This window comes from Dama dama, chromosome 11 (assembly GCF_033118175.1).
Source record: "Dama dama isolate Ldn47 chromosome 11, ASM3311817v1, whole genome shotgun sequence".
NCBI lineage: Eukaryota > Metazoa > Chordata > Mammalia > Artiodactyla > Cervidae > Dama > Dama dama.
The window spans coordinates 93614693-93642652 of NC_083691.1; the positions used below are offsets into that span (position 1 = coordinate 93614693).

At 48.2% G+C, this 27960-nt stretch overlaps 1 protein-coding gene across 1 annotated transcript in view; it reads right to left on the bottom strand.

Moving 5' to 3' along the window:
* GPR45 (G protein-coupled receptor 45) overlaps positions 1 to 24124 on the bottom strand; it is a 43488-nt gene extending 19364 nt beyond the window's left edge. Inside the window, exon 1 of the mRNA XM_061156325.1 lies at positions 23979 to 24124. The gene's annotated coding sequence lies outside the window, so the exon portion shown is untranslated. The remainder of the gene's footprint in view (positions 1 to 23978) is intronic.
* Positions 24125 to 27960: the final 3836 nt, after the last annotated feature.

Consider the following 27960-nt stretch of genomic DNA (forward strand, 5'->3'; position numbering starts at 1 on the left):
AATTCTCTACAATTGAGCAAATTCAGGGACAATGAAAAGTCTAATAATAAACTTGAGACAGACTAAACACCACATAATTAGCACACTTGAACTGAAGGCAGAAGAAAAACATGTAATTAAATCTGAATCTTTTAGGAGGAAATAAAAATGGTCCAATAATACTAAATCAACCAGAATGAGAAAAGTTATAAAAAGCAACCTCCAACTGATTTCCCCAAGAAGAAGATGATATAGGACCAAACAGCAAAGGCTGGAAGAAGGGGAGAAATTCTCTACAGATACAGAAAAGTGAGATGAGATGGTTGGGTAGCATTACCGAATCAATGGACACGAGTTTGAGTGAACTCTGGGAGTTGCTGATGGACAGGGAAGCCTGGCGTGAAGCAGTCCATGGATTGTAAAGAGTTGGACATGACTCAAGTGACTGAACAACACAGAAGAGTGAAGCTGATGTAATTTCCAAGAGCAAATGATTGCTCTTCCAGAAGCACCCCGAAGGCTGAGTTCGCTTACAGTTGGTGAGAACAAAAACCAGAAGTTTACAAAATTCAGTTCACAGGTGAGTATTCATGATGCAAAAACCTGTGGTTCCTGGAACAGCCTAGAGCATTTCCACCCCCGGGCCTTTGCACTGTGGTTCCCTGCCTGAAGATGTCTCCAAATGATGCCAGGGCTCCCTTCTCACTCGTTCTCAGTTCTGCTCAGACACCCTGGCTGACACAGAATCCCCAGGCGCTCTCTGGGCTTCTACTGGGCTTTATTTTTCTTCAGACAAAGCATAACCTGACTCAGCATTGTACCATGTGTTTGTGCTCCGAACAGTCGTGTCCGACTCTTTGAGACCTCACTGACTGCAGCCCGCCAGGCTCCTCTGTCCATGGGATTCTCTAGGCAAGAATACTGGTGTGGGTTGCCATTTCCTTCTCCAGGGGATCTTCCCAACTCATGGATTAATCACGCCAAAGGCGTGAATAGACACATCTGGGGAGTTTGTTGACTCAGCTAAAGGAAAGCACTTCTTCACCCTCGACGTCGCTGTTATAGATGTTGTTGAGCGGTACTGGTAACTACAGCTGCCCTCAGCCCATTCCTGGTGCTGAGTGGTCCTGGCATTGAGTTTGTTTCTCATGAGCACCTTTGTGGGGACGTTCAGGTCTCTGGGGAGAAGGGATGCTTAGGGAGCAGCCACTGAGGAGCAGACTCAGGACTGCCCAAGCTGGCAGGGGAGCCAAGGGAGCTGGCTGGCAGCCCACACACACAGGAGGCTCCCGGGGAACCAGCCGATCTGGGATGGACAGGACCATTCTGAGCACGTTGGCTTCTCTCCAGTTTCTGTGCAGAAAAGAGTCCAATTACTTGCTTCTTCCTCTCTCTGCTAAGAGAAGCCACAGAGGGGGGGACAGCTGGCTTTCCAGGGACCCTCCAGATGCCCGCAGACACGGTGACAGCCAGCCCCGGGCCCGGGAGAACCACCTAGGGAGTTTGAGTGGTCAGATGCTCAGGCCCCACCCCCTCGCATTCTGTTTGCACTGGTCAGGGGCTGTGTCCTGGTATCTGCATTTTTTTTTTTTTTTAATTATTGATTGACTGATTGATTTTCTGTTTGGCTGTGCTGGGTCTGTCTCTAATTGCAGAGAGTAGGGGGCTACTCTCTAGGTGTGGCGCATGGGTTCTAGGAAGTGTGGGCAGTAACTGTGGCTCCCAGGCTCCAGAGCACAGGCTCAGTAGCTGTGCACACTGGCTTAGATGCTCTGTGGCATGTGGGATCTTCCCGAATCAGGGATCGAACACACGGTTCCTGCATTGGCAGGCAGATTATTTACCACTGAGCCACCAGCGAAGCCCAAGGCACCTGCGTTTTTAAAAAGTACAACTGTTTGCACCGTGCAGGGGGTTGAGAGCCGCTGGGCCCCAGAAGAGGTGCAAGGGGTGGAGGATGGGGCCAGGGTGGCGGGAGAGAGGGGCCTCACTTTCTAAATAAATAGAAGATGATAGCTAACCATTTTCCCTTTTGTTTCACACTCTGATATGGCTCCACAACACTGATGATCCTGTCTTTATTTAAACATTTTGCTATTTTGCTCATCATGGGTTTCTTTGCATTCATTTTTATTTTTAAAAAATCACATAGAAATATTATGTTTATTGGGCTTCCCTGGTGGCTGAGATAGTAAAAAATCTGCTTGTAATGTGGGAGATGCCGGTTCAATCCCTGCGTTGGGAAGATCCCCTGGAGGAGGGCATGGCAACCCACTCCAGTATTCTTGCCTGGAGAATCCCATGGACAGAAGAGCCTGGCAGGCTACAGTTCATAGGGCTGCAAAAGAGTTGGACACCACTTAACGACTTAGCATGCACGCATAAGATAGAAAATGTTCCCATTATTTTACTGTATCACATGTCCAAGTCTTTAATCTTCATATAGCCCTACGCGGAAGATACTATCTCCATTTACAGATGAGGAAACTGAGGCTCAGAGAAATTAGGCTCCTCATCCCAAAGCACACACATCATAAATGTCAGAAGCAGGGTTGCCAAGCTCCACACCCTGTGTTTGCTCCCCACAGCAGGCTGCCCTGGGCAGTGCCGCTGCCTGCAGCCTATAATGTTTTAAAAATATTTTCATTCCTCCAGCTTCTGTTGTCCATTTGTATCTCTTCTCTCCAACAGAATCTCATGCAGAGCACACCTTTACTTTTCCTGTCTCACCTGCACTGCTCTGCCCACTCGCACAGGTTCTGGCGTCTACACTAGGCTGTGATGGAGAGACATCTTCGCTGGAAAACCTGTAACAGCAGCTGAAGCCTCTGGGATTAGGCAGTAGAGATGGGCAGTGGCCTTCTGTCAGCAGCCGGACCCTGGCTGGATGGACCTCAGTGGATGCTTCACCTGGGGGCAGCTGGTCCCCACAGGTTTCCATGGAGACCCTCCTTCTCCCCATCTCACTCACCAGACCCTCTGCATTGATGGGGACCACTGTTATGAGGACCACAGGCTCACCCACAACAGGCCCCCAGTGAGATGCCCCTTGCATGGGGTGGGGGTAAAATGAGGGCCAGCCCCACATTTTTTTTTTCATTTATTTTTATTAGTTGGAGGCTAATTACTTTAAAATATTGTAGTGGTTTTTGCCATACATTGACATGAATCAGCCATGGATTTACATGTATTCTCCATCCTGAACCCCCCCTCCCACCTCCCTCCCCATCCCATCCCTCTGGGTCTTCCCAGTGCACCAGCCCTGAGCACTTGTCTCATGCATCCAACCTGGACCGGCAATCTGTTTCACACTTGATAATATACATGTTTCGATGCTGTTCTCTCAGATCATCCCATCCTCGCCTTCTCCCATAGAGTCCAAAAGTCTGTTCTGTACATCTGTGTCTCTTTTTCTGTCTTGCATATAGGGTTATCGTTACCATCTTTCTAAATTCCATATATATGCGTTAGTATACTGTATTGGTGTTTATCTTTCTGGCTTACTTCACTCTGTATAATGGGCTCCAGTTTCATCCATCTCATTAGAACTGATTCAAATGGATTCTTTTTAACGGCTGAGTAATATTCCATGGTGTATATGTACCACAGCTTCCTTATCCATTCGTCTGCTGATGGGCATCTAGGTTGCTTCCATGTCCTGGCTATTATAAACAGTGCTGCGATGAACACTGGGGTGCACGTGTCTCTTTCAGTTCTGGTTTCCTCGGTGTGTATGCCCAGGAGTGGGATTGCTGCCAGCCCCACATTTTTTTAAAGATCTTTATTTCTGGCTGTGCTGGGTCTTCACTGCTGCGGGGGCTACTCTCCAGCTGTGCTCGGACTTCTCACTGCAGTGATTTCTCTTACCGCAGAGCACAGGCTCTAGATACTACCCGTGTCCTCTGTATTGTAAGGTGAATTCTTAACCACTGGACCACCAGGGAAGCCCCGGCCCCACATTTTGTCCAGGGAATTTCCCAGAAGCGGTTTGTAAAGCAGATTATCCTACAGCTGGTTTTCTTTTCCGTAGAAATAAAGCTGTTGTTACTGTGGCGATCCCAGCCAGAGCTGTCTCAAGAAGCCGTGGGTGTGACCATGTCACCAACATGGCCAGGGAGCTGAACGCCTGCCCCTCTCCCCCAGCACTGGGCATCTCTCCTCTTCTCCTGCCAACAGAACTTGGGTCTGGTCCAGGTAACTGGGCATCTGTGCAGGTGGGCAGGGCCCAGTTAGGGATGTGTGGGGATCTGTGGTCGGGGTGAAATGTCCTGCCAGGACCCCCTGATTGGTTGCAGAAGAGCCACTGTGAAGGTTTGGGGTGCCAGGACCACTCACTTCCAATCTCACAACCCATCCCCAAAGCTCTGTGCTTCAGCCACCTCCACCACACCCTAGAGGCCTCCAGGGACGCACTGTCTGAACGGACCCCTCCTTCTGGCTCCCTGGGTGCCCTCAATCCCGTCCTACAGGGCGGGACTCCAATAAACTAGTTCTTGCTAGAGTGGTGGGGACTTCCTGAGTTACCATGTGTGAGTGCTAAGTCTCTTCAGTCATGTCCGATTCTTTGAGAACCTAGGAACATTTGCCCGCCAGGCTCCTGTGTCCATGGGATTCTCAGGCAAGAATACCCTCCTCCAGAGGATCTTCCCAACCTAGGGATTGAACCTGCGGCTCCTGCATTACAGGCAAATTCTTTACCGCTGAGCCACCAGGAAAGCTCTCCTGAGTTACCACCAATAATTTTAGCAAGTGTAAAGCCCAGAATAAAAGAAATAACTTTCTGAAAGATGCAAGTGCAAAAGCAGAAACGCTATTTGGGAAGTCCGTCTACTGCCTGAAATGAATTTCCAATTAATGTAAAAGTTTTGCATGCACTTTGGAGGCAGAAAAAAAGGCAGATAAAAAGAAGCTGACGAGGAAAGGATGTCTTCCCACCATCATATATTGTAGAAAATAAACATTACTATCAAGAGTCTGGGAAACCCAAGTACTGTTTTATTATACCTTGCAGCCTGTAATTTAATTCTCTTTGCATATCATCTTTCACCTCTGGGGGCTGTAAATATTTGCCAATATATTTATATTTATTCAGTTGCCATGATAAAGAACAAAGATTTTACTCTTTTTTTTTTTTTTCAGCCAAGCAGGGGGAGGTGGTCTGAGAGGGCAGAAAATGGGGTGCAGGAGAGGAGTGGGGGATCTGCCACCTGGGGAGTGTCTAAGCGCTTGTCAGGGGCTGGAAGAATGGGGGTGGTGTCAAGGTGGGGGGTTACTGGTGCAACCCCCAGGCATTTCCTATATGTCTCCAGCCACACTACAGGGTCACCCTCTCTGCTCCCTGAGGTTGAGTGTGGCAAATGGCCCTCCTTGGCCAGTAAGCGTGAGGGGTGCCCTCCGACTGATGCTGAATAGCAGGTGAGCCCCTGACTCCCTCCCCACTCCAAGCCCTTGATGCTGGAGCCTTCCCTGCATGAAGGCGACAAAGAGGAGAGCCCAGCCACCCTCGGCAGTCATGCAGCACAAAGGACAAGCAGTGACCGCATGACCTCGTCCTCCTGACAAGGACTCGGGGTTCAGGTCACATCTCTGCCACTCCCTGGGGGTTTGGACAAGCGAGTTGCCCTCATTGAGTATGACACACATATTAATGCTTCCATCAACCTACAGAAAGTACTTCTGAGGCTTAAGTGAAGAGCACAGCATGGGGCCGCAGAGTGGCCAGGCTCAGCGCCAGCCCATCTAGGTGCTCAGTGAAGCTCAGTCTCTGATCTTCGGGTTCCCTCCAAGGCTTCGGTTTCCTGTCATGAAATGAGGCTGTGAGGTTGGAGGGGATAGTCCTTGAGGGCCCTGCCTGCCTCGTCTATGATCCACTTGCAGCCGTTCACGCTGTCACGTTGCAGAGTCTGAGCCCAGAGCATTTGCCTCTGTCTCAACAGTGATGGATGACTGAAGGCAGGCGCGGACTACCCAGCTGTGCCTTCTTCCTTCCTGGAAGAGACGAACGATCGTTCCCTGCCCTGAGGATCATTTATGATGCTCACAGAGCCCTGGGCGCTACCCTGCCGTAAGTCAGTGGCGGGAGTCGCTGGATGTGACGTGAGATTCGGGCGTGTGCCTGGGAGGGGCCAGGAGACCCTGGGGAGAGCCACACGCCTCCCCCCAGCTTCTGATCAGCTGTTCCAGACTCCAGTTGTTTATTTTTCACTTGCTTATGTGATTAGATCTGCTTGGCTGACAGTCTTTCAAGGCTCCATTCTCAGGAAAACCGTTTTGCCATTTATTAAGCCCAAGTGGACCGTGGCAGGGTGGACTGCAGGGAGTCAGGTCAAGGCTTACCATCCCCAGCCCCTCAACCCTCACCTTCAGAGTCTCTGTTACATTTTCCTCTCCATCAGGTGACCTTTCAGGGCAACCCAAATATTTGCAGACACCTCCTCCCCCAGCAAATTTTCCTTCCCAACCAGATTCCTGCAAACAACAAGTAATCACAGCACAGCACCTACTGTATGCGGGGCCCTGTGCTGGGTGCTGGGATGCAGCTAGGGGCCTGCCTCATGGAGTCCAGTGGGAAACAGACTTAATGGAACCACCAGGCGACTCATGGAAAATGGCAGGGCTGGATGGAGCTGAGGAAGTGATGTCCACGTTGCCGAGACCATGGCTATGCTGGAGGTGGGGTGGGGGGCCCCCTTCCACATGCATGCTCCCCAAGGGGGCCTCCTGCCTCCACCTCTCCCCTGCCCAGCTGAAACACCCCACCTTGCTGCAAGGACTCCCCACTCGTCTCCAGCCCCTTGTCTGAGCTTTTGGCTGTATTTCTAGCCACCAGTCATACAGCTTAGTATTAGCTATTATAGTAATAAAATAAAATAAAAAAAAAACAGCATTTATTATGTGTGTGTTTGACAATATGCATGCCATCCTTCTTTTGTTGTTGTTTAGTCACGAAGTCGTGTCCGACTCTGTGACCCCATGGACTGTACCTACCAGGCTCCTCTGTCCATGGGGTTCTCCAGGCAAGAATACTGGAGTGGGTTGCCATTTCCTTCTCCAGGGGATTTTCCTGACCCAGGGCTCAAACCCATGTCTCCTGCAGCCCCTGCATTGACAGTCGGATTCTTTATCACTGAGCCACCAGGGAAACCCATATGATCCTTCTTAGGAGTCCTCTTATTCTTATTTTGGGGGGTAGTGGCGTGTGGAGGTGGCATACACTTGATCAAGGTCACACGGCTTAGAAGCTTCGGGACCCAGATTTGAACTCTGAGCTCTGACACCAAGCCTGAGCCTTCCTCACCATCCACTCCATCCACTGCCAGTCGGGGGACCCTCGGCACCTCGTACTTAAACATCTAAAACCAAGTTCCCCCCCGCTCTCCACCCAGCCCCTTATCCACTCACCCTATGAGAGGTCTGTCCCTCCTCCTGCCTTGTCTAGAAATAGCCTCGTCACTCTCGAGCTCTTAGATGGTCACCTGAGTCATCCATGACTCTTCCCTCTGCCTCTTTCCTCCCATCCAATCAGCTTCTGAGTCCGTAAGACAGCTTATGGCTCTGTCCTCTGCCAAGTCTTCTGGGTCAGTATAACAGCTCCTAAATGATCCCATTTCAGCATCACCTCTCTCCAGCTGACCCCCAAGATAACATGTGATGCTTGTTCCCCTAAACCCTGGGTCTTTTGGTTCCTCCCTTGATCAAATACCTGATGGCTTCCTAACGAAACTCATGACTCCTAAATCTGGCATCCACCCAAGACCTCGTTTCTGGTTTGTGCATATGTCCCCTGAAATTCACCCATGACACCTGAAGCTCAACACACCTCACCTCCGAATGGGAGAAATTATTTGCAAGTGACATGACCGACAAAGGGTTAATATCCAAACTATATAAGCAACACATAAAACTCAATATAAAAAAAAAAAAAAATAACCCAATCAAAAGATGGGCAGAAGATCTGAATAGACATTTCTCCAAAGAAGGCATAAAGGTGAACAACGGGAACGTGAAAGGATGCTCAACAGCACTAATTATTAGAGAGGATGCAAAGCAGACACAGTGCTGCCCCCAGGCCCCTGCCTCTGCAGCCCTGACTGGGTGCAAACACGCTCAGACCTACCCGAAGAGCTCTCTGCCCACCTGCTGCCTCTGTGAGCCGCTGTCTCCGCTGGGCTCTGTGTGCCTCTCCCTGACCTGTCCCCACGTCGCTCCCCAATATCCTCTCCCCCAGGACGTCCCAACGTCCCTCCAAACGGTTCTGAGTCATGTGGGATCTTCCCAGATCAGGGAGTGAACCTGTGTCTCCTGCATTGGCAGGCGGATTCTCTCCCACTGAGCCACCAGGGAAGCCCTTGTATGTTTTTTAAAAGTGAGAACAGACCATGGAAATGTCTCTGCTGGGAATCTGCTTTCCCAAAGTGAAGACTAGAAACATCCCCTCCTGCCTGAAGCCCCGGCTGGCGCTGGGCCTTGCAGCATGCCCACCCTCCTGGACTGGTCAGGGCCTCCACTCTGTTCTGTTCGCAGAAGACAGCTTTGAGGCATCCACCAGAGGCCAGAGGCATCCACCCTCCGGAGACTGAACTGAAACTATCTCTGGAGACAGATTCCTCCACAGGGAATAAAAATGGAAATGTTTGTGATAAAAAAAATAGGGTAGAGCCTTGTGTCTCTTTGGGGAACAGGATTCCAATTATCTCCACTTGCCTTCAGACTCCACAGTATAGTCTGTTTACAGTTTCTTAGAAACCCTTTAACTCTACAAAGTTCTTCCCAAATATGCTGCAGTGTCTCTCTGCTCTTTCATCAAGGTAGAAATAGGACCTTGAGGAGGGCATGGCACTCACTTCCTGCCCCAGTGACATGAAAGGGACTTGAGACAGAGGAAAGTATACTGAATTATACAAGGCAAAAAAGTGTTCTCTGCTGGATGTGGGTCGGTGGTCAGCGGTGATGCCGAGGGCTCTCTTGATGGGCAGCTGGGCGCCAGGATGCAGCCTAGGACGACGCCCTTGGAGCCCATCCTTGGGGCGCACAGTAAAGCAGGGGCTCACACATTGACCACTGCAGCCACAACGGCTCGCCCAGACCAACCAAATATCGAGGGACAAGTTGGAATCAGTCGTGGCAGAAAAAGCAAACAGCAAATCAGGTCAAGTTTCCAGGGACAAGCTCAGTTTTTAAACCTTCACTACCACCAGCTCCTTTCTCAAGCCAGACACAAATGTTTGATGAAAGAACGAGTGGATAAAAGAGATGATATCTTGTTAGAAAAAAATACCATTTTCTCATCCTCAGGGTCTTGGTCATCTGATCTACCACTAGACTACGATTTTTACTACTTAAAAAAAAAAACTTTTTATTTTGCATTGGGGTAGAGCCAGTTAACAATGCTGTGATAGTTTCTGGTGGACAGCAAAGGGACTCAGCCATGCATATACGTGTATCCTTTCTCCCCCAAGCCCCCTCCCATCCAGGCTGCCACGTGACATTGGGCAGAGTTCCCTGTGCAGTGCAGCAGGTCCTTGTTGGTGATCCATTTTATTTTATTTTATTTTATTTTTTTTTTGGTGATCCATTTTAAATACAGCAGTGTGTACATGTCCACCCCAAACTCCGTAACTATCCCTTCCCCACACCCTTCTCCCCTGGTAATCGTAAGATTGTTCTCTAAGAGTCTACCACTTTTTAAATTAGTAATCACCTAACAAGTAACTCCATCCTCAATGGCTGTACTCACAACAAAAGCCTCAAATAGTAGAAGGGAGAGGAGTGGGGAGAGGAGGGGACGGGTTATTTATTGAGGAAGTGCCTTAAAAATGCCGTTTTTTTCATCTTATACCAGCTCTGTAAGGCATTTTTCATCACATCCCTCTTTTACAAAGGAGCAACAGAAGCTACAGCTGGTTTCATAACATGTACAAGATCATATGGAGAGCAGGGAGTGACCCCACAGATGCACGTCCAGGTCTGTCTGAGTCCTGCTCCTTCTGGAATGACATGACTTTCCAAACTTACTCCAGACAGACAGGAAACACTGATTTTGGGAGTTTCGCTGCTAAAATCAAATAATGATTTATAATGACAGTCTTTTCCCAGTTTCACCAAAATTGATTGAATTTTCTTAATTTCATGTTTTTCCTCCTTATTTTTTCCCTAAGGCTTTGGTGCCTGCTACCCCTTATTGGATAGTGACATCAGCAGTCCTAAAAGGGATGACAAATTAGGAAAGGATCCTTAACAACGATTCATGCTTCATTTGGGAGATTTTCTTTTATCACGGAAGGTGGGCTCTCAATTGTGACTTCAGATTGAATGTGTGTTCCAGGCGCCTTGGGCACTGGCAAGAGAGTTACACGCACAGAGCTCATTTAAAAAGGTGTCTGGACAGGATGTCCTGAGGAGGGCCGTGCATCTGAAGGAGAACACAGGATGCACCCAGCTCCACATTAGCAAGGACACACCAGGGGCGACGAAAGCAATTTCCTATTCAGAAGCAGCTGGTCTCATTCCTTCTAGCGAGCAGTATGTCTGCTCTAGCTTCTATCAGGAATACAAACAGTCTTTGGTCACTCAATGAACCCATTTGGTCACTCAATGAACCCAGAAGACACGTCCTCTTCATTAGAGAAGGGGGAGGATTAGACCCTGACCTTAGCGCTGTAGAGCTGTATTGTGATGCTCCAAACAATTAATAAAAGTCAGACTCCACCGAGAGGCAACCTCCCAGGACAATAAGGAAAGGAAAGAAAGAGCTTCTGAAAGCAGCCAGGTCTGAGGCTCTGCCGCCCTGCTGAGAGGCCAACTTCCTCCTTCCAGGAGCCGTTTATTCAGGCACCCCTTCATTTACTCATCCGACCCTGTGGTGAGCAGCTATTTGGGAAGCCCCAGCATGCACAGGAGCCCCCTGCCATCCGTCTGGTGGGAGACGCGGGCAGGGGAGAGAATTCATACAACACTGCGCCCCACAGGCTCTGCTGGGTGGGGAAGGGGGCCTGACGGGGGCCGCGGAGGAGTGCGGATGTCGAGCGGAAAAGACGGTATATTCCCACACGACCTCTCCCCCACAAGGAAACTTCAGACAACAACGACAAAAGGAAAATTAGATGGGACGTTCAGATTTACAACTTTTGTGCATCAAAAGACACTAACGACAGAATGAAAAGGCCATCGATGGGAAATATTTATAAAAGCAAACACCCAGCAAGGAATTAATATCTAGAATAGATGAAGAACCCCTACAACTCAACAGGAAAAACAAACAGCCTGATTCCAACACGGACGAAGGAGCTGAAAGGGCATTTCTCTGAAGAAAATTCACCTATCTTCATAGTGTTTAGCTTTCCTTTTTTGTTCTGTTGTTTTCTGGTTTTGATATCAGAGAAATCATGCCTTCATAAAAAGGCCTGAGAAGAGTTCTCTCTGCTTCTTTTTCTGGAAGGTATTAGGTAGATCCACTATTCTTTAAATGCTTGGTATAATTCTCCGGTGAAGCTGTCTGGTCTGGAGATTTTAAATTAGGAATTTAACTCCCTAAACAGTTGTAGGACTGTTAAAATTATCTATTTCATATTGAGGCAACTGTGGTAGGTTGCACTCTTTAAGAAATTGGTCTATTTCATCCAACTTGTCAGATTTATGTGTAAAGAGTTGCTTGTACTAGTCTCTTACTACTTTTTTTGATGCCTGAAGGATTTTTTTTTTCCTCTTGTATGGCATTTTATTTATTATTATTTTTTTCATTTATTTTTATTAGTTGGAGGCTAATTACTTTAAAATATTGTACTGGTTTTTGCCATACATTGACATGTATCAGCCACGGATTTACATGTGTTCCCCATCCTGAACTCCCCTCCCACCTCCCTCCCCATTCCCATCCCTCTGGGTCATCCCAGTGCACCAGCCCCAAGCACTTGTCTCATGCATCCAACCTGGAGGATTTATAGTGCTATTTCATTTCTGGTATTAGAATTGGCATGTTCTCTCTTTTTCTCTTTGTCAGTCTTGCTAGAGATTTGTCAGTAACTTTATCTTTTCAAATGGCCAGCTTTTTGTTCAATTGTTTCATTGATTTTCTATTTTCAAATTCAAAAATTTCTTTCTTTTTTTCTTTTTCTTTCTTCCTTTCTGGAAGTATAGTTGATGCATAATATTATATAAGTTTCAGGTGTACAACATAGTGATTCACAATTTTTAAAGGTTATTCTTCATTTATAGTTATTATAAAGTATTGCCTATAGTCCCTGGGTTTTACAATATATCCCTGTGGCTTTTTAAATTTTATATATTACAGTTTTTTATTTTATACATAATAGTTTTATTTTATAGATTATACCTTTTATTTTACACCTCTTAATCCCCTTAAGTTCATAAATTTCTGATTGAATATCATTTTCTTCCTTCTATTTGCTTTGGGTTTATTTTGCTGTTTTTTAAGTTTCTTGAGATGGAGGCTTAGATTATTGGTTTGAGACTTTGCCTCTTTTCTAAGTATTTAATGATGTAAATTTCCCTCTCAGCATTGAATTAGCTGCATCCCACAAATTTTGATATGTTTTATTTTCATTTTGATTAAGTGTGTCTACATTTCCCTTGAGACTTACTCTTTGACTTGTGAATTATTTAGAAGTGTGTTATTTAGTTTTGAGATGTTTAGACCTTCCTGTTATCTTTCTGTTACTGATTTCTAGTTTGAATAATAGTGGCCATTATTTCCTTGAGAACTTTTTCAGTCCTGACCTTCTTCTCTTCTCCTTCTAGAGCTCCAATGACATGAATGTTAGGTCTTTTTTAATAGTCCCATTGGCCTCTAAGTCTTTCTTCCTTCCTTCTTTCTGTCTCTTTCCTTTTGTCTATTTTTTTCTTATTTGCTTTAGGTAATTTTTGGTTATCTTCCAGTTCACCAATTTTCTTCCTCTATCTCCTCCATTCTGCCGTTAACTTCATCCACTGAAATTTTTCTTTTATTTATTGTGCTTTTCAGTTCTAAATCTTCTTCATATTTTCATTTCTTCACTGAGATTTTTTTAGTTTTTCATTTGAGCAAAGTGTACCATAACTGCTCAGAGCACTTTTATGATGACTTGTTTAAAATCCTTGTTGGGTAATTCTAACACATGTATTATGTTGGTGTCAGCATCTGTTGCTTGAGGTTTTTCATTCAAGTTGAAATTTTCCTGATTCTTTGTATGACGAGTGATTTGAGGTTGAAGCCTAGATGTGTTGGGTATCATGCTGTGGGACTCTGGGATGCCAGAGATGAAATAACACCCAGGGAACTCATGGCGGTGTTATCCTCCATGTCCTAAGGTCCCTGGTGGGTCTACCTCCTTCTTGTCACGTTTCAGAGTCTTCTTATGCTTATTTTATACAAAATGCCCAGAGATGTTTAGCTCTACCTAGTAGGAAGAATAAGAACAATTACTTGTACATCATTTTCCTAGAAGTAGAAATCTGTATATATATATATATATATATATATATATTTTGATGAACCATCTTTCTTCTCTTTCAGGAATCATGTCCTTCTTTCCCCTCCACTTCCAATATCAGGACATGTGAAGATGCTACCTCCTTAATAAGCCCTGAGTTAAGAGCATGCTGTTACCATATTCTGTGCCTTGGTCCTGTTTGCCCACTCACTATCTCTTGCCTGCATTATTTAAATGGCTCCCAAATTAGTCTCCAAGCTGACAGCCTCTTCTTCTCTTCCTGGCTCCTCTGTTCTTTTTTTTTTTTTTTAATTTTTTTATTAGTTGGAGGCTAATTACTTCACAACATTTCAGTGGGTTTTGTCATACATTGATATGAATCAGCCATGGATTTACATGTATTCCCCATCCCGATCCCCCCTCCCACCTCCCTCTCCACCCGATTCCTCTGGGTCCTCCCAGTGCACCAGGCCCGAGCACTTGTCTCATGCATCCAACCTGGGCTGGTGATCTGTTTCACCATAGATAATATACATGCTCTTCTTTTGAAACATCCCACCCTCACCTTCTCCCACAGAGTTCAAAAGTCTGTTCTGTATTTCTGTGTCTCTTTTTCTGTTTTGCATATAGGGTTATCATTACCATCTTTCTAAATTCCATATATATGTGTTAGTATGCTGTAATGATCTTTATCTTTCTGGCTTACTTCACTCTGTATAATGGGCTCCAGTTTCATCCACCTCATTAGGACTGATTCAAATGAATTCTTTTTAATGGCTGAGTAATATTCCATGGTGTATATGTACCACAGCTTCCTTATCCATTCATCTGCTGATGGGCATCTAGGTTGCTTCCATGTCCTGGCTATTATAAACAGTGCTGCGATGAACATTGGGGTGCACGTGTCTCTTTCAGATCTGGTTTCCTCAGTGTGTATGCCCAGAAGTGGGATTGCTGGGTCATATGGCAGTTCTATTTCCAGTTTTTTAAGGAATCTCCACACTGTTTTCCATAGTGGCTGTACTAGTTTGCATTCCCACCAACAGTGTAAGAGGGTTCCCTTTTCTCCACACCCTCTCCAGCATTTATTGCTTGTAGACTTTTGGATAGCAGCCATCCTGACTGGCATGTAATGGTACCTCATTGTGGTTTTGATTTGCTTTTCTCTAATAATGAGTGATGTTGAGCATCTTTTCATGTGTTTGTTAGTGGCTCCTCTGTTCTGCAGATTGTGGGCAGAGACATCAATCTCTAGCCTTCCTTTCTCTTCCTCCATAACTGTTGGCAGCTCATCTCTGGCTTCATCCTAAAACTCAACCTCCTTCACCTTCCAAGCCAACAATACAATGGCTCCACCTCGCATCCACAGCCTTCTCTTCATCTGCTCTCCCATGTGGTCTGATGCTGCTGACAACATGCGTCACTTCTGGATTCCAGACACGTGCTGTGCAGTTGGTTCTGGGCCTTCACGCATGCCTTGCCTCCACTCAGAATGCCCCCCCCCTCCTTGCCCACTCTCAAGGAAACCTTCCTCGATCACCCAAGGCAGAACCGATGGCTTCTCCACACTGACACTCATACCTAGCCTTTTACTCACATCTCTCTCTGAGCACATTTTCAATCCATTTCACAGACATATGACAGAATGTGTACTCCTTGCAGGGTCTCTTCAGGCCTTCTTGGCTCAGTGGCCCAGGGAGGTGAGCAGGCCCATCAGTGGATGGGAGACCAGAGCTGGCTTCATCCGGAAGCAAGGGGTATGCAGAGAAGCATCTGCTACTTCTGGAAAGTGTACCTTTATCAGGAGATTCTGCTCTGTGCCTGGCTGCTCTGAAGGTCCAGGAAGATTCTTTAGAGATGCATTCACCACACTTGTCTTGAGGTCAGTTGTGCAGATCGTTTGAAGCAAGGTTCCCCGCCCTTCACTAGATCCACCTGTCATGACCGTGATGTGGACAATTCATCCTTTGGGGTGCAGCTGCTTTCTCTGTAAGGAGGGTGTTGGCAGCATGAGGAGTAAGGGAAGGGAGAAGTCGGTGGGGTTAAGTCTTAGCTCTGCCACTTACAAGTTGTATGAACTCTGGACAAGTTATTGAACTTCTCTTTGTATCTCAGATTCCTCATCTGAAAAATGGGGATAAGTATAAAACCTCCAGAGAATCACATTCAGATGTTTAGAACCACTCACAGCACTGCATAAATGTTAGTGGTTAGCATTTTCAATGATTTCCACCAAAGTGCCCTAAACAGAAGAATATGAGTAAGGATCTGGGGAGAGACCCCAAATTAGCCTCTATCTGCTTGACATTTCTTTTAAGCATTCTGTGTGCGTGCATGCTCAAACACTTCAGTTGTGTTCAACTCTTTGTGACCCCATGGACTGTAGCCTGCCAGGCTACTCTGTCCATGGGATCCTCCAGGCAAGAATACTGGAGTGGGTTGCCATGCCCTCCTCCAGGGGATCTTCTCAAACCAGGAAATGAAACCATGTCTTCCAAGTCTCCTGCATTGCAGGTGGATACTTTACCCACTGAGCCACCTACAAAGCCCTTAAGCATTCTATCTCATGCTAAATATTTATGCAAGTTTTGCATTCTACTCCATTATAAGGTTGAGTTTTTTTTAACACATTTTTTTACTGAGGGATTTTTGCAGAAACTAACGCCTGCGGCTGGCGATTTATTATAGAAGTGAACATTGAAACACTCTGGTCAATAACGTTCGGGTAACAAAAGATGTATTAATATGTCTCTAGTTAATAAGACCCTGATGCTGGGAAAGGTGGAAGGCAAAAGGAGAAGGGGGCAGCAGAGGTTGAGATGGTTAAATGGCATCACTGACTCAATGGACATTAATTTGAGCAGACTCTGGGAGACAGGGAGAACAGAGGAGCCCGGCGTGCTGCAGCCCATGGGGTCACAAAGAGTTGGACGTGACTTAGCGACTGAACAACATTTCTTCTGCAAATGTATTTAAGAAAAAAGTACACTCTAGGTAGATACCTCCGTGTTGCCCCTCGACATGGGCTTGAGTAAGGGGCACAGCCAGGGGACCTTGAGCCAAGGATACAGAGGGCGGCTGCCCAGGCGGGCACCGGGAGGTGCGTTTCCCTGGTGAGAGCCGTGCAGGGCCGCTGCCCCGTTCCCTGCCCTCCCTCAACTGGGAGCCACAACCTCAGACCAGCTTTTCTTATTCCAAGAGCTGGCCTCTTCTTGGATGCCTGGGATCTAGAGAATGTGAGCATGGAAATAAAAATCTTGGCTTGGATTTCCTGAACTATGATCATCAATAAAATAGGGCAAAAGAGAGCTATAATCTAATGTACTACATTACTGTAATTAGAGCTTCATGCATGGAGCTCTTGCCCGCCCTCCCTGCAAAATAACGAAACAGTTTGAGCATAAATAGTAGCGACTTTATTCTCCATCATGGGGTGCTCTGTGATTGGGTAATTATGGTAACAGCATCCAGTACTCGGGTGTCAAGTTCAGAATGTAAGACAAAAAAGATGGGAAAAGGCACATGAAGGAAGAGAAACAGAATCACAGCATCTCAGGGTTGGGAAGAATTGTGTACCTTCCTTCCAGCTAACAAAAGAGGAAATGGAGGCTCAAGATGGTGGGGGTGGGGTGGGTGGTGGTAAGTGACCTGCAAATGTCAGACACTTAGATAGAGGTGGAAAAAATGTGAAGGTGTTAGTCACTCAGTTGTGTCCGACTCTTTCTTGACTCCCTGAACTGTAGCCCACCAGGCTCCGCTGTCCATGGAATTCTCCAGGCAAGAATACTGGAGTGGATAGCCATTCCCGTCTCCAGGGGATCTTCCCTGACCCACAGATTGAACCCGGGTCTCCTACATTGCAGGTGGATTCTTTCCTGTCTGAGCCGCCAGGGATGGACAGAGGTGGAGTCAGAACGAAAACCCAGGTCCATCTCTCCTGTTCAAACTCTTTTCTACCCCGATGTCCCTGGAAAACTGCATAAGGGAGAATATTCTAGAAAACTTTCCGCAAGGCAACTAGTCTTTGTTACTGAAACCTGTGGAGGTATAGAACACAGCGCTTCCATGACTTGAGCTGTTGCCTGCGGCCCAAAGTCAGGGGCACTGAATGTCAACAGTCATTAGCAGTAAACATGTGAAACATGTTCTGTTTTGTCCATTTGGTTCCTCTGACCCAGCAGACGGGAAAAATGAGCAAGTGCACAAACTAATACTTTGTTCAGCTTCTGGTTAAGGAGGCTGATTGTTTACTTGCAGTGAGATTTTATTTCTGTTATTACACTGAGAGCAACTACCACCCTGGTCAGGCGGCAGCTGTCAAATCAAGGCATGACCCTCTGCCAGCAAAAAGATTAAGACTTGATGAGGGCTCGGGTGATGGTGAGCAGTTTTTAGCAATGAAGTGTTTTTAATTAAGGTGTACACATTGTCTTCCTAGACACAACGCCAATGCACACTGAACAGACGACAGTGTAGTGTCAATGCATCAATAACCTTTAAATTTTTTATTTATTTGGCTGTGCTGGGTCTTTGTTGCAGCATGCAGGATGTAGTTTTCTGGTCAGGGATCAAACCCGGCCACCTGCATTGGGAAAGCCAAATCTTAGCCACTGGACCACCAGGGAAGTCCCTCCCAATAACTTTTATATGTGCCGGGAGACCAAAAGGTCTGTGTGACTGGCTTTACTGCAGCATTCGCTTTACTTGGGGGTGGGGGTCTGGGTCCAAGTCCACAGCATCCTGGACCTTGCCTGGGGGTCTGCCTTAGTCTCTTCTCACTTGGACATCAACCACAGATTTCCCCTTATCACAGCAAACCGGAGTAATAGTTCTTCCCATCAAGTGAAATCAAACACTTGGGGATCTGACAGCAAAAGTCAGGGGAAGACCTGGTTCCCAGCAGCCCTCCTCCTCATTAGCACACCAGAAGTACAACAATTACGGTTATGCTGCTGGCCCACTTTAGATGAAAAGCACGCATATCCAATTACCTCACATGACGATAAGTTCAAATAATTAGAAATACACCCCAGTGTCTTGGAACTTTCTGGAGGAAATAACTTTAGGTGTCTAGGTGCTTTCTCAGGCTGCCGTTCAGAGCTGAGATCCACCCATCTTCACTCTGCTTCGCTGTTTTCATTCCTTCATTTCAGAGCCGAGGGCAGAGAATCAATTATCAGTGATATAGGTGGACGTACGTATATATGGAAGTGTTTCAAAGTAGATAAAAACAAAACTCCCAAAGTCATATGGAACAGGGAACAAAACATGAACAAAACATGAACAAAACATGAATCTGTGATCAACTACTATATAGAAGGGAAAAAAACTCAAACGTGCAAAATAAAATAAAATGTTGGAAATTTCCCAATAAAAAACTCTGAACACTTTTGTTAAAATTTTTAAAAATTTGCCTAACCAGGCTGTAACACCAGTGAAATTATTCTCACCAAGTCTCCCAGGCACCTGTGACTGACTTTCTTGTTAGTTAATACAGTACAGCAGTGCTTCTCAAACTCTGCGGGGTGGGGGGGGGGCATGTGAATCACCTGGAAGTCTGGGTAACATTCAGAGGTTCAGTTTCAGATTCAGGTGGTCCTGGGAGAGCACTGATTAATACAGCCACTAAGAATAACATATGGAGGTTCCTTAAGAAACTAGTAATAAAACTACAATATGACCCAGCAATCCCACTCCTGGACATACACCCTGAGAAAATCATAATTCAAAAAGACACATGCACCCCAAATGTTCATAGCAGCATTATTTAAAATAGCCAGGACATGGAAGCAACCTAGATGTCCATAGACAGATGAATGGATAAAGAAGATGTAATACGTACATACAGTGGAAACATACAGCCATTAAAAGGGATGAAAATGAGTCATTTGCAGTGATGTGGACGAACCCAGAGTCTGTCATACAAAGTGTACCTCAGTAAGAGAAAAACAAACATCGTATATTAATATATACAAATGAAATCTAGAAAAATGGTACTGATGAACCTATTTGCAGGGAAGGAACAGAGGAACAGATGTAGAGAACAGAGTTATGGACACAGAGGGGTCGAATGAGAGAGCAGCGCTGAGATATATACACGCCCACGTGTAACACAGACAGCTCGTGGGAAGCTGCTGCATTGCCCAGGGCCCTCAGCTTGGCGCTCTGTGATGACCCAGAGGGGTGGATGGAGGTGGGGAGGAGGCTCGGTGCTCTGTGATGACCCAGGGGTGGATGGAGGTGGGGGGGAGGCTCGGTGCTCTGTGATGACCCAGAGGGGTGGATGGAGGTGGGGGGAGGCTCGGTGCTCTGTGATGACCCAGGGGTGGATGGAGGTGGGGGGAGGCTCGGTGCTCTGTGATGACCCAGAGCAGTGGATGGAGGTGGGGGGAGGCTCAAGGGGGAGTGGATGTATGTATACATATCGCTGATTCACTTTGCCGTATGGCAGAAACACACAGCATTGTAGAGCAATTATACTCCAAAATTACATTTAAAAAAGAACTTGCAGTTTCTAAATTTCTGGTGTCAGCTGCTACTGCTGATCCTCATCTTTTTTCTCCTAATATTTACTTATTTTATTTGGCAGCACCGGGTCTTAGTTGCGGCGTGTGGGATCTAGTTCCCTGACCAGGGACGGAACCCAGACCCCTGCATTGGGAGCTCAGAGCTTCAGCCACCGGATCACCAGGGAAGTCCCTCTAGACCTCACCTTATATAACTCAGCTGCAGGTGGCACTGGGGGCCTCTCCCTGCACCTCGGAACACCACACCTTTCTTGCTTTCTCTGCCATCTCCCCTTTTTAGTTTCCTGGTGTCCCTTGAGACTTTACCCTTGGCTTCTACTCTTTCACTAGAATCTTACCAAACAAATCCATTCTCTCTGAAGCCTTTGTCACCACCTACACCCAGAAGCCCCCAGACTGTAGCTCTGGTCTGATATATGTGAGACTCACAAGGTCATGGTTCAACCTTGCATTGTGGTTCATTCACAGCTGCATCGAGGTGACCCCAGAATGCCTAACACATAGCACACGCTCCATAAACATCTCTTACAACTTCCTGGGAGACATTTCTACCTACATATCCCACAGGCTAACTGGCAACTGAGATCAGGTGTATTCACAGAGTCATATATCACAAAAGGATATTACATAAATTAGATTCTCCCCCCACCAATATCTCCAATGGCTCCATCGTCCACCGGTTTTGTGAGATCTAAGAAACCAAGGGGGCATCCTTGAATCCTCACGTCAAATACCAAGTCGTGTTGATTTTACCTGCTAACTTTCTTTCTTTGTTAAATATTTATTTATTTTGTTATCTTTTTATGTGGGTCTTAGTGGCAGTGAACGGACTCTCCAGCTGTGGTGCATGGGTTCAGTAGTTGTGGCTCCTGGGTTTAGTCGCTCTGCCGCATGTGGGATCTTAGTTTCCTGATCAAGGATCAAGCCCTTGGTCTTTGCATTGCGAGGCGGATTCTTAACCACTGAACCATCAGAGAAGTTCCCTATGTCTCTTTCAATCCTTGATTCCCATTGCAACTGCCTGGCTAGGCCACCTTGGGATGCCACGGCAGTCACCCGGTCCCCACCCCTTCTGTAATCTCCCCACCACACAGCAGCCAGCTGACAATCAGATCTCATCCTCCATGCGTGTCCAGGCCTCCTCCCTGCCAGAAGAACACCACCATCCCCGCCCCGGCCTGAGTCTCCTGGTGGCCCCGCTGACCCCCTGGCTGTCTGCACACTCCTCCCCGAGACTGTGCTCCAATCAGCCTCCATGTGTTTTTGTTCCTCAGATCCTCCACGTTCTCTTCTTTCTGAACCATGATGCATGACACTCCTGCCACTCGGAACAGACTTTCCTTTTCCTCTGACTACGCTTTACTGATGACCTTCTGCTCATGTTTCAGTTCTCAACTTGAAGATTCACATCCTCCAAGAAGCCTTCCCTTTCCCCCTCAGAAAAAAAAAATCCAAAAAACTAGGATATGGCCTGGAACGTTCTGTATCTGCACACAGTGTCACCCCCACTTGTTTAATTATCTGGTTTATCTGCCTGTCCAGGGGGAGCTCCTGTGCATACAGTGCTGGGCCCAGGGCTGAGACTCAGTCATAAATTTCTAAAAAAAATAATTATTTGTTTATTTAGATTTTTGGCTGTGCTGGGGCTTTGTTGCTGCACGCGCTGTCTCTAGTTGCGGCGACTGGGAGCGACTCCCTAGTTGTGGTGTGTGGCTTCTCATTGCGGTGGCTTCTCTTGCTGCAGAGCATGGGTTTTAGGGTGCATGGGTTCAGTAGTTGTGGCTCCTGGGCTTAGCTGCTCCTCGGCAGGTAGAATCTTCCCAGACCAGGGACTGAACCAATGTCTCCTATATTGGCAGGCAGATTCTTTACTACTAAGCCACCAAGCAAGTCCCCAGTCCTACTTGCTAAAGGAACAGGCCAACCAGATTTAATGTGAGATACTGAAAAGAAATCAATCCGAAAGGAAATCAGACCTGAATATTCATTGGAAGGACTGATGCTGAAAGTGAAGCTCTAATACTCTGGCCACCTGATGGGAAGAGCCAACTCATCGGAAAAGACCCTGATACTGGGAAAGATTGAAGGCAGGAGGAGAAAGGGATGACAGAGGAGGAGATGGTTGGATGGCATCACTGACTCAATGGACATGAGTTTGAGCAGGTTCTGGGAGATGGTGAAGGACAGGGAAGCCTGGTGTGCTGCAGTCCATGGGGTCGCAAAGAGTTGGACACGACTGAATGACTGAATGACACTGAAAAGAAATGATTTCAAAAGAAATTATTTTTCTATGTTGGGAACAGCCAAAGAAGCAGTTACATCTGGAAAAGGACACAGAGGGACACTCATGGACCACGGAGATTTTCTGTCTTTGCTCTGGGTGGAGGTTATGTGGGGGTCAACATAGGTAAAGATTGAGCTGTGCAGTGAGTTAAGTGTATAAATCATACCTCAGTAAAAAGAAAGAAGTTAGGGCTTCCCTGGTGACTCAGTGGTAAAGAATTCACCTGCCAATGCGGCAGACATGGGTTTGATCCCTGGTCTGGGAAGATCCCACCTCCTGCGGAGCAACTGAGGCCGAGCGCCACAGCTACTGAGGCCCACACGCCAGAGCCTGTGCTCCGCAACAAGACATGCCACCACAATGAGAAGCTCAAGCACGTAACCAGAGAACAGCCGCCACTGGCCACAACTAGAGAAAAGCCCGTGCAGCAATGAAGACCCAGTGCAGCCACAAATAGATAATAAATAAAAATCATCTTTAAAAAAGGAGTCCTGCTACCCTGACTTTTGGGCAAGAAAATTTCCAAGCATATCAAGATATGTAGGATTGTCTAGTTTATGTCCAGACGTCCAAGGCTCATTTCTAACCAGTGGGCAAAAACAGAGGGGACTTAGCTGCCTATTTTCTGAAAGTCACTTTTCGTAAGGAGCCGGTTTTGTGGGGCTCACCTCGGGCTGATGGCTCCAGAGCTGCGTGCGTGCTCCGGTCGGATCTGTGGTCCCTTGGACCAAGGGAAGGCCAGTTTGAAACAGCAAGGGAAACATTCTTGGGGCAGCATGAGAAACCTCATACATCCAGAGTAATGAGATCAATGGCCACCAACCGCCAAAAGCACTTTCCACATATGATAGGACTCACTGGCTTCAGCCCACTTGAGTGACTTTTCTACAAAGGACCTCTTTCGCCTCTATTCCTGGTTATTATTTTAGGAAGGCTTCATTTTCCTCATGTCTCCACTTACTACTGGTATTTTCACACCCAAAAGTTAAAAGAGAGAGAGAAAAAATTAAACTCTTGATTATCTAATTTAGTGAGGATATCACTTTATACTTGATCATCATCATCAACATCATCACCATCATTACCAAGCGAGGGGGAGTTTTTAATCAGACCTCTCCAGCACCAGAATTAGAAAAGCCGAGAGCATGGAAGCCTGATTGCTACCTTAGTTAACCGGCCCCGGACAGACGACTGCACGCCCCTCTGATCTCTGATTTGAGGAGCTGTGACGCTTTTTCAAAGCATTACCCGTGAAAAGGAAATCATCTGATAAAGTTGTCTTTACACCGGGGAGAGGAGGTGGGGGAAGCCGGGATGGGCGCCGGTCAGCGATGGTGATGGTGGTGATGGTGACGCCGGCCCGGTCCTCTCCCGTGGCTTCATCACCGCCTGTCCTCTGTCTCCTGCGTCCCCGCGTGGCCTCTGCCCGGAGAAACACGGCCGACGGGACTCGCACCCAAGGCGCACGTCCGCAGGCGCAAGGCTGCAGCGCCCAGCGAAAGCGCAGTGTCCCCGAGCGCGGCGGCTCGGCACCTCCCCCACGACCCCTGCGCCTCCTCCGCGCACTCCCGCGAACCTCTCGGCGCCCTCCCGGCGGTGGCCCCTCCGTGCCCACCGCGCCCCGGCGCCGCCTGGCCGGGCGCGCACGGCCCGAGTCCGGGACAGCCAGGCTGGCCCGCATCCCCCGCAGGGAGCGCCCCCGACCCGGGCCCGCTCCCCGCCAAGCCCGCCCCCACCCCCGCCCGGCCACCGGTCACTTACGCCTGCGCTGGGCCCTCCGCCCGGCTGCCCCGAGACAAAGGCTGCGCGGCCGCTGCGCCTCCGGCTGCTCCCCGAGCCTCGGCCGCCGGGGACACGGAGGAGGATGGGGCGGAGGAGACGGGGAGGAGGGAAGGGATCGCAGGGGAGGGGCCGCCGCACCACCGGCCTCCGGGCTGGGGCTGCGAGACCCAAGCCCTTCTCCCCGGCCCGCCGCGCTCCCGGGTCCTCGGCCTAAACCTCCCCCAGGGACCGGGGTACCGCCCCTCGGGGGGCGGAGTGAGAGGAAGAGGATGGAGGGAGATGCGTGTGTGTGTGTGTGTGTGTGTGTGTTCCTCCTTCCCAATCTCGAGCCTCTCCATCCACCCCCGCGTCCCTAGCCAGCTTTGGAAAGTGCCGGCCTCGGCTTCACCTGGGCAACCCTGCAGGCGCTCCCAACCCACCCCCTTCACAGCCCGCGCCTCTTCCAAGAGGGACGTCAGCCCATTTCAGGGAGAGCAAAACCGAGGCCAGGCGGGGCTCGCTGCGGGGGAGAAGGAGGGCAGCCAGCTCTTTAATAGAGGGACCCACCTCTTTTACCTGTTTTCCTTCCCAAGGCGTGGCACCTGTCGGACAGACAGACGGGCAAGGTGCAGGGTGGCCACTGCGCTTGCCCTCTCTGGGAGACGTTACACTTCTCCCTGGCTGAGTGATTTGCATCTTGTTATGAACAGTAGCTTGGATTTATTTTTATTTTTAAAACTTTTTTATTACAGCATTTAAAAAATCAAAAGTAGAAAAAATTGTATCATGAATCCAGGAGTGCTCAGCTCCAGCCTGAAAGATTGTCAACATTTTCTTTCTTCTTTAATCTGCTCCCCACTCCCCCATTCCCCCAGGCTAACTAAAGACTTTAAAAAAAAACCATGGTCATAATATCATTATCCTTTGCTACAAAATTAAGAATAATTTCTTAATATCATCTGACTACGATTTATTGACAGCTGACTGATGTCATTTGCCTGGTCTGTTTTAGCACTTTACCTGTGTGGCTCAGCCTTGGTGGGCCCTGACTTTCACTAAAGCTGGTGGTGGACAGGTGGTGAGCTGGCAGTTACCCGCCTGCAATAGTTTGTGGAGCAGGAATCAGAGAACAGTGACCCCCTCCCAGGCCCAGACACTCCTTTCTGGGCCTGAACCCCTTGGGAATTTTGATCGAAGACCATCCTTCCAGAAAAAAGGCACACAAAGAATTTTTATTTAAATTCCAGGAGGTTCACACTTATTAAATAGATAAATAACAAAGACCTGAAGGATGAGATAGTTGGATGGCATCTTATCTCAGGCAAGAATACTGGAGTGGGTTGCCATTTCCTTCTCCAGGGGATCTTCCCCACCCAGGGATCAAACCTGCGTCTCCTGCATTGGCAGGCAGATTCTTTACCGGTGAGCCAGCAGGGAAGACCAGTGAACAGTATCAGCATCACCCAGACACCTGTCCGTCATCCACCAGGATTGGAGCAAGGGGTGCCTCCTGCAGCACGCACACAGACCACAGGCCGCCCTCCCAAGAAGTTTCGGCCCAAGCCAGGGCCTCCCAGCCTTTGGCCTGGGCAACTCACACCTGTGCACTTCCCCAAGCCCTTTCTGGGGGCCGGACAGGGCCCGGGGAGAGGGGGTGGGGGGTAAGGAACGTGCCGTGGGCTGGGCTGTCCCAGTCTCCCTGCTTATGACCCCTTGATCCTGCCTCTTCTCCTTCTGGTTGCTCTGTATCTGCCACCCTGAGTGGGAAGCCTCCTCTCCTCTCTCCTTTCTCCCCCTCCCTTCCCCCACTCACGACTTCCTGTTTTCTTTTCCTGTCTCCCAGTCCGGATTGTACTGGTTTTTAAAACCATTTGCTGTACTTTGCTTGTATCAATGACGGGTGGCGAAGGTGAATAAAACCAAGATTAAAGCTTTTGTAGAGTGAGATGGACAAGTGACACTCAACATCCAATTCTACTCAGGGGAGAGCAGCCCAATGGGAAGACTTCAGTGGAGAATATCTGAGGGATATTCAGGCCTATGGGCTCCCAAGGTAGCCCTTCCAATGAGCTAACTTATTGGAAGAAACCCTGATGCTGGGAAAGATTGAGGGCAGGAGAAGAGGGCGACAGAGGATGAGATGGTTAGATAGCAATACCAACCCCACGGACATGAATTTGAGCACACTCCGGGACATAGTGAAGGACAGGGAAGCCTGGCGTGCTGCGGTCCAGCGTGCAAGACATGACTCAGTGACTGAGCAACAGCCACCCAAGGTTACAGAGAGCGTTGAGGCATCGACTTGTTCTTTGGGGGACAGTCTGACACTCTGTGCCAGCTTTAAGGACGAACGATTAAAATGACAAAGAGCCTTAGTCCTGGTAAAGAAATAGGGTTTGGTTTAGCTAAATGGACAACCATGCAGTTGTGAAAGGACAACTCTTGGCGATGAATGGATTTCACAACCCTAATGATCAATTCACAGAAGATTAATAGAAGAAGAGCTGTATGTTATCAGGGCATCCACCTGTCGAGAAATGGGAAACTTATTGACACTGAAGATAAGCTCAGATAAAAGGCATTCCATCCAAACGGAGAGAAAATACTTGAAAATAAGCCTAATGTTAGCAACTAAATGAAGGCAGTAAATACATTGTGGTTCCAGCCCATTGACTGTTATAGAGACCACAGATCATCACAATGAACCGCAGATTTTTAACTACCAAGTGCTCCGTGCGTCACAGGAACCTGAACCCTCACGTACCTGCATCAGAGGAAATCGGCTGTCCTGACAAGGGAGCCTTCACACCTTAGCTGGAAACTAAGGAAGTTGAGATGATCATACGGGGTGAGGTGTGCTCTGCGCCCCCACCCACTGAATCTGGATGGGCTTGGGGTGGCTTCAGCCAACAGAGAACGGAGGAAGGGTCCAGTGGGGTCTTCTGGGACAAGATCGTCAGAGGCATGTGGCCTCCGTCTGGGTCATTTGGAGCACTCATCCTCCAGCGCTCCCTCTTGGGATAAGCCCATTCAGAACATGGCCATCCGGCTGGGAGAAGTCTGAGCCACATGGAGAAGTCACGAGAGGTGCCCAGATCAGCAGTCCCGGACTTCGAGCCCTCCCTCCCAGCCCAGGTGCCTCCCAGAGATTTCGGGGCCCAGCCTTCAAGCTTTCTTCCTCCCTGTGTGTGTCTCTTTCTCCCTTCTTTTTCCTTGTCTTTCCTCTTTTCTTCTCTAGTAATTTCCATTTGTAAGACCCGACCCCTCTCTGATATATAGCCGATGATGTCAGCTTCCTGCCAGCATCCTCCAGTTCTTTCCTGGTGATAAAATCTCAGCACAAACCTTTGCCACACATAAACGTTTGCAGTTTCTAGAACAGGAGGTGTGAGGGGGAGAGGAAAGCTGGGAAGGACCTTGGTGCCAGCCAGGGGCACCATCAGGACTAGGGTCTCAGTGTGGATGGCAAGGGTGGGGGGCGAGATGGAGGCTGACCCAGAGCCACTCTGCACAGCCTGTTTGCACAGGTGTTGGTTTTACTCTGCTGGACAGGCTGGTTATAAACCCAGTAATATGGAGGACAGACTACTCCAGGAAGGCCCCGTGATGCCTGTCCCCCCCTCCACGGGGTAGAATCTGCTCTCCTGAGTGTGGGGGACTGGTGCAAACAACCGAACCTCAGTTTGGACAGGAAGGAGAGACAGATGTGTGCTCTCTGGACGTGTGTAAAGCAATCAGCTCAGTGGCGAAGCTCCCGCCTCGGAGCTCAGAGCACGTGTGGTATCTGCTCTCCAGTCAACAGCAGGTTTGGGGGCTCAGAGCATCCAGGATGCCCAGGAAGCCAGAAGAGGGTGGGCTGGGACGGTCTGTGTGTCTGGAGTCCTGCCCCTCCAAGTCCCCCAGGCTGTCGATGTGCTCAGGAACGTGGTTGGGACCCAGGGAAGTAGCTCGCACTTTGCCGGTTAGATGCTCATCCTGCGAC